The sequence below is a fragment of the Poecilia reticulata genome, linkage group LG23 (genome assembly GCF_000633615.1).
Source record: "Poecilia reticulata strain Guanapo linkage group LG23, Guppy_female_1.0+MT, whole genome shotgun sequence".
Lineage (NCBI taxonomy): Eukaryota > Metazoa > Chordata > Actinopteri > Cyprinodontiformes > Poeciliidae > Poecilia > Poecilia reticulata.
In genome coordinates this window covers 11,722,544-11,730,568 of record NC_024353.1, presented here as the reverse complement: position 1 = coordinate 11,730,568, position 8,025 = coordinate 11,722,544, and positions in this window count along the sequence as shown.

Genomic DNA, 8,025 nt, shown 5'->3' with positions numbered 1-8,025 from the left:
TAAAGTACAGACAGTGGTGGTTTAGATTTGAGGCATTGCTTTTAAAAAAAAAAGTAAATTGTATGAGAGAACACAAAAATTCAGGCGTTTCGGTGGGTGATGTGGAATGCTCCTCTTTCAAAACGACAAGATTTACGTTCAGTTTAAAAATTTAACTGCCTTGTTCGGGAGACAGAAGGCGCCGTAAAACACAAAGCTGCCTAAACCGGTAATAAAAAAATAAAAAAAATCCAATTTCACTTAATTTAATTAAGTCAGATGTAGTTCCTAAAAAGATATCAGAGTGCCTTAAATTCGGTGTTGGAGCTCGTCATAAAATCAACTGGAAATACCGACTGCTCTTACTGTCCAACACACAGCCACACATCTGAACTATTACTTTAGGAATAAATCTCAACTTTAAATATTAGGGTTCATTTATCATGCAAAGTGATGATATCTGGGGGTTATGCAGCAATAGTTTACACATTTCAGAAATTGCTTCTTTCATCAGACATTTTAAACAAGACATTTGTTATTGCTTATTTATCCAGTTATCTCTAAGAAAAAGCAAAGAAAATACATAACCTTAGAGTCTTAGAGGCATTTTGAATTGCTGAACAAAAACACCAAAGAACCAAAAAAATAAAAAATTAAAAATAAATAAGCCTCGACAGACCACAGGAAGAAAACATCAAAGCTTTTTTAAATGTCATCCTAATTATTGCAAGCATTGTAATGAAATATTAAAAAAATAAGCCAAAATACCAAAGCCTCGGGGTTCCTGCTTCCTCATAACCTCTCAAACTCGTCTCGGGCTCTCGGAGCGACGTCAGAACTGGAGCGGAGTCAACAGCGAGTCAAATTGCGGGGGATGTGATTCATCGTGAATCACAGCTGACGACCAACAGCGACGACGGTGAGAACCAAAAGTAAACTCGGGAGGAAACGTGGAGAATTAGGTTAATTTGCAGCACGCGTTTTCCACTAAATATGAACATCGAACGACTGGATTGGGCTTTCTTCGCACGTGACCCCGTCTCCCTCCACCGTAGCGCCAAACAGAAACGCACGTGACTAGCTAACGTCGAGCACACGTGAAACAATGAACCATCTGTCTAAGCCGTTTCGTGTTGATATATAAGCCGCTCCTATGTTTTACTTTCCGCCTGCTCCTGCATCAGAAATAGACTAGGAATGTATTCTGTGTGACACGGGGCCTCTGAGACATAAAGTTGCAGCAGCGCGTCAGTCACATCTTTTTTTTTAATATATATATATATATATATATATATATATATATATATTGCTTTCAACAAACAAGCTGAGCTCAGATTGGATGAACTACCACTTTCAAGTCTCGTTTTATTTAAATTAACGTCCCAAATTCTAAACGGATGGATAGCTCTGGCTATAATCTATAGCCAGAGCTATAGATTATAGCTCTGGCTACATGTTTGATCTGTCCGGTCTCAAGACTTTTGTAGCCTCTAATGTTCTGCCCCGTCCCCGCAGTATGATGCCTCCGCCACCATGTTTTCCTGTGACAATGATACGTTTGGGGTCATACACACAGGGAATTTTTCATATAATCTAGCCAAAACCAAATTCATCCAAATACAGAATTCTCCGAATACAGCGTGTGCTGCCTTCCAAACAGTAAAGCCATTTAAATAATGGGAGACAAGCGAATGACATCACCGAATCAATCTGTGCCTCTTATTTTGTATTCACTTAAATACGCAGTTCATTGCTTTGCAGTCACCTGCATGGGTGACTGATGGTCAAGAGAAAAAACGGTCAGAAGAAACGGCAGGAAAGGAAGACCTCGGTACAGATGACTGCACTGCTGAGACATTTTCTTTTTTATTATTTTCTTCAAACATTTGCTCCATTTGTCATAAGGTAATTTCATAAAATGTCACTAAATCGAACTTGTGTGCACGCGGGCACGCTTGGGTCCGCTCATAGATCACAGACGCGAAGGCAGCATGAGGCCAAACCTGCAGACCGACAAGCCTTTCTGGAGAGGACGAGTGGCATCCAAACGCATCGCGGCAGCTGCTGCTGCTGGCAGCGACGTCTCATTCCTGTGTCTCATTAAAAAATCAGATCAGTCGATTTTACAAATAAGCCCACAGACAATACAGGGACAACCGGGAGATGAAGGAAGGAAGAGACGGGCGGAAGGATGAAAATGGGGAGCAGGAGATGGAGGGAGGTGGTGGAAGAAAAAACAAAACAAAACAGATTTTGACAGAGGGATAGAGGTGATGAAATAGTGGGACAGAGGCGAGAAGGGAACCCGAGAGAGGCAGAGAAGGTTTGAGGGTGAAGTCAGATCAAGAGGTGGAGAGATGAAATTAAGGCCTGATGGAAGGAGGCAAGAGGTCGCAGTCTCCTCTTCTCTGAGCCGTGATTATTCCCAAATACAAGTCTCTCTCTCTCTCTCTCTCTCCCTCTCTCTCTCTCTCTCTCTCCGACTCTGTGCTTCCCTTTCCCTCTTCTGCATTTTACTCTTTTGGCATCTTTGTCCGCCACGATCCCTCGGTCACCCTTTGATGTCTTTCATTCTCGTCCTTCGTTCTGTTTTACACTCGGGGGTCCTCCCTATGCTACTTTCCGAACCCTCTTTTCTCCCATTCATCCGCCATGCATAATTCAAGCGGGGTTTTCAGCGTGACTGGTGTGGCCATTAAAAATACATGGGGATGCTGCTCCGAGCCCGTTTAGCGGTGCCTTACCCTGGCGGAGGACCGCCACAGGTCGGGGGCAGAGAGGCTAGTTGGAGAAGGGAAAGGAGGCAGGCGGGAGCTGGGGGACGGAGAAGGAGCAAGAGGAGAATGAGGAATCAGGCGGAGTGGCGACCTTGCACCGGCTCCAGCAAGTCAGACATCGCATTTGTTAAACTCCGACTGCGGCGGAACGGTAAAGGAGACTCTAGAGATGCCTGAATATTGGGATGTAATTTAATTGCATTTCTGAGGTTCTACACAACAAACACTTTCTGTGGGGGAATCATTTCATTGTGTCATAATTTATTTCTTTTTTTTTTTGGTAACACTTTATTTGAAGTGGTGTGCAGAACGTGACACTGTCATAAACATGACATAACACCTGTTATGAACATGGAGGAGTCTGTGAATCTTGTGAAGTGTCTCTGTAAATAATCACACTTTTAATGCAAATGTGCATTAAAAGTTGCATTAAAGGCATCAACTTTGCATTATTTAGTAAATAATTATATTTTTATGCAAAGTTGCATTAAAAGTCAATTAAAAGAGCCAACTTTGCATTAAAAGTGTCATTTTTTAAAAGTGTCTACATTTCTGCTCTATTAGTTTGGCAAAAGGAACTTCAATTACCTCTTTATTCCCAAGTCATTGGTCTAATATTTCAATATATATGAAAATGTTTGCTTTAGCACTTCTTTTTTGTTGTTTTTGTAATGTTAAGCTCTATTCCCTTTGCATGACAATAATCCAAAATGCATTGTCTCAGAACCTAACAGGTTGCCGCATTTTAATGAAAAGTTGAGTGAAAGGAAATTGTGTGGTAGGAAAAAGTGTACCAGCAACGGGGATAACATCAACCTTTGGTAGGATGGTTAAGTGGAATCCATTGAAATATTCGGGGGAGTTTCCCAAGGAGTGGACTGAGGCCAAGTAAACGCATAAACAGCCACTAAACACAGACGGACTCCAAAAGTCAAAATTCAAGACGCTCCCGAAAAAGAGAGAGAGTCAGAAATGTCTTACCTGGGCTAATGAGCTGAAGGACTGGATGTGAGAGCTAAAGGTCAATTTCAAGGAAAAGCGGAGTCACAGAATCCTTAAAGAACTCGAGATTTTCAAAAATGCGCATTTTGACCCGCATAGAAAAAGGCTTTTTACTTGTTCGATTATGAAAGGAGCTGAAATTTAGCGTAGCAAACTTGCCATTATTCCTGAATGCATCAGAAGTTTTCCAACAAGTGTGCCACCTTCTTGACTTTCAACCATAAAATATTCTCTCCTGGTGCTTTCCGTAGCCTTTTTTTTTCTTTTATCTCCATTTGTTATAAACCGAAGCATCTGCGTCAAAGACTCTACTGTAACTTTAGCAATCACGTTGCCGAAATTGTGTCAGACTTCTGACTCGCATGCAGGGCGATGACGGATGGAAACAGCAAGGAGGAAAGGTAGAGCTCATTTCCATATTCACGGATACGGACAAGTGATGAATAAATCACTTCATTTTAAATAAAAATGTTTTTAAATTAGATTTTTTCCCCCCCCTTCATACAGGGGGTTGGTATTGATTTCCTTACATTTGCCTGAACACACAAGCAATTCGAGCGGAATGCATGAGAAACTGTAGCAAAGAGAGTGTCATAGCTAGACTGTCATGTTCTATATAAATCTCCAAAGGAGGACATCTATTTTAAAACACACACACACGCATTCACACGTCTTGATAATGCCCACTAAGAGAGGTTTTCTCTCTCTCTCTCTCTCTGACAAAGATTCTGGCTAATGCCGTTTTGGCTAATGCCGTTTCCATGTATTTCCTTTCGCCTCCATGTCTTATCGCCTTTCTCACATAAATAAAACAAACGTGTTATCACGGTCAGGAGCCATGCAAGAGAACAAGACCACAGAGACAAAGACAGACCGAGGCACGCCACGAGCAAAGGAAGCAGGAAAGTGGAAACAAACATTTAACCTCTTTTTTTTTTTTCTCCTCCCCCTCGTCTTTCCACCCACCTGTTCGCTGTGATCTCATGTAACACTGCTGCAAGATGTAAAAACACTTCTTGTAGCACACCTTTATCCCCAGAGTTTTCCTCGATGCTCTTTAAACTGCGCCTCTCTTCCTCTGACATTTACCGTTTCGCAGCCTTTCTTCTCCGCATCTGTCGTTTGAACTGTAAAGCTTCTTCCCGTGTTTCTTCTCTTTAAGGAATGGTTTGAAAGAGGGGGGAAAAAAATTTAAATTTGAGCATAAAAGCTAATGGTGACACCACCAAGAAGGTAAATGTGAATAAAAAGGAGCAAAAATATAAAGGAAATCAGAGAAAACGAACACCAACGTTTCAAACGTGGCTGTTTAACGCTTCGTATCAAACATACAGTATTCTCTGCTGATTCTAGCTTTGCTCCAGAAGCCACTTATTTAAACTTGGTGCATGAAGAATCAATTTCCTTATTTAAGTGTCTTAATGCCCCCTGTGACTTCCCCAAAGTCTCATTTCTCCATCTGTCCTACTTTCACTCAGATACGTTTGAAAAATACTGCATTTTGTGGTGCGTTTTTTTTTTTTAGAAATCCTTGAACTATTTGTGATGCTCCCGTTTTAACATCGACACGTTTCAAACAGTTAGAAATCATGCTTCAAATTTAATGTTTCAGCACTACCGTCGTTATAAATTTAAAATCTATTTCAACCTTAATCGCTTTGGTAATCTCAGAACGTAGATTATTTTTGCTAATGCTAATGACGGTTTCTGTGCAGCTCAGAGACGGTTCCTTGTTCATTTTCCAAGTCAAAATCAAGTTCCAAATTGCATTCAACTGAAATGGATATTCTTGGATGGATGCTTTGTACATCATTTTAGAGCCAAAAGTCAAAACCGCTGCAAGCGAGCCGAAAAATCTAAACAAAAATAAATCACAATCGGCCTTAACTGCATCTCCACGTATTCATAGCTGCTTATTGGCATTTTAGAAAAAGAATATGGCGAGCACTTCTACAAATATCCTCCAAACAGTAAATTTGGTTGGATTTCTCCTCGCCCATCGAAAAACAGCCTCACAGCTGGAAACCCGCGCCGAGCTGTCGGAGCTACCAGCCTCCATTTTTAGCCCTAATTACAAATGAAGGACATCATGAAACTCACGTCATGAACCAAGAGTTCAAGCCAAGCCTTTAACATTTGGAGTGCAAGATCAAGGAAAGCGACAAGTCATAGTAATCAACTGTGATTGAAGTTAAATCTCAGATTTGAATCCTCGTCTCTGGCTGTTGTTGATGCCAGCTGTGCTTTAGCGCTCACACTTAACACCAGCAAACGGATCGGTGCATGTTAGACTTTATTTTTAAAATATACTAGACTTGTGTTTTTTTTTTTTTAAAAAGAGGGCGATCCAGATCCAAACACTAACATGATTACCCCAATTTAAGGCTCTACCCCTTTGCTCTGTTTGACCACATCAAGCTATTCAATTTGTGTGCAACAGCACCAACTGGGAAGGACAATAAGGGGAAAGCAACAAAATCTTCTCTTTGCCTCATTTCCAGTGCTGTGGGGAGGATGAACATCTCCACCCACACTGGCACAACAGAGTCCAGTGGTGAACTTTTCATCCTGTGTGCTTTTTTTGCCACTTACAGTAGCAGTCGTAACGGCAATGAGAATCCATCGAAACCCACACAGATTGATTACCGTTAGTTAGACCAGCGGGCGACCGTTTAGATAATCCAAAACTAGAAGAAACTTTCAGTGCATTTAAGTTCAGCGAAACTTTGCCCTACGAGGCTCCAACAACGGTCAAATCATTTGGTCAACAGTCAAATTGTTGACCAAATGGGGAACAATTTGGTCAACAAATTGTTCCCCAATTGTTGACCAATTGGGTCAACCATCGGGGAACCGACTGACCCAATTGTCAGTCGGTTCCCTGACTGACAATTGGGGAACCGACTGAAAGGAACCGACTGAAAGGATCGTTACGTTTTTTTCCCCCCCATTTTCAGTGGTTACTTCCGGCCCACCAAATGATTTCCCAACTGAACAGAGATGAAAAGACACGCACACATCCGTCAGACGTTACACACACAGCTCTCTTCTCCCTTTGCTCGTGACATGATCCCAAATGTTGTTGGAGAAACTTAACGCAATCACGTGAGAGAAAAAAGGAGCACAAACCCAAGAAGACGGCAAACTATCGGGAAAATGCGGATGTCGAAAGTCTCACAACCGGCAGAGCCTCTGCGCGTCCTCGTTCTCAGCCCAGACACTTTAAATGTGGCCAAAGCCTTGAATAATTTAGAGCGCCAATAACTAAACGACAAACCCGGTCCACGCAGACGGAGCCGAGCGCCGAAGACAACCTGGATATCTGTATGCAGCAGGAGATTATGCAGACGGCGGTGATATCTGGAGGCCGCATTAACTTACAAGATTTACAGTATGTGACTCCATTTTTTAAAAGCCATTCTTTGGCTTTGGAATTATAAAGCAATATTCTGTCACATTTACAACCACTCTTTGTAAATCAGTCTTAAGAGTGTTGCCACGGAGTCCAGCGAGATGAAAAACGGCATTAGAGATCTGGCTTTTTTAGGCTTGGATGGTAAGCTGCAATGCCAAGTCTGACCACTAGGATGTGGGGCTGCGCAGAGTGTTTCTACGTTTTCTGTAGGTGGGTTTGTATGAGAGAGGAGAGAGACCAACAAAAAGATTGAATTGCGCTGGACACAAATGCACTCGTTGCTTTTTAGATTTTTTTCAGTTAAAAAAAAAAAAAAAGTTTTAGTAACCACGTATAATTTCAGCATTTTTAAAGAGCAGGTGCCTAGTTTACTGGATGAAACAGTTCGCGTCCCTTTCCTGAGTAAACAGAGAAATTAAACTAGTTTCCCCTCAAACTCATTTTCCCTCCCTGGTAGGTTCATTTACTCCAAATGAGAGAATTCATTACTGCGGCAACATTTCACTGCAGATAACACAGTCTTCCGAAGCAAGCTGGCCAATCATGCATGCAGAAGCCATTTCTGAAAGAAGCGAAGCAACAGAGGTTTTATGCTGGTCTGAAAAGTTAAGCTCCAGTCCAACTTTCGAGTGCTTTTATGACGCTTAATTAGCGCAAAGGCAACAACGGAACATGCGGAAACAAACGAGACCGCTCCCGCCGCTACAGATGTCCGGACAAAGGCAGAAACATTTGCTCTGCGACTGTCGACACTTTTGTGCAATTTCTCGTGCAGTCAATATCTCTTTCCTGCAGAAGACATTTTGCTTTCTTGAAGAGAGGTGTGTGAAAAATGGCACTAATGTCTTTGTT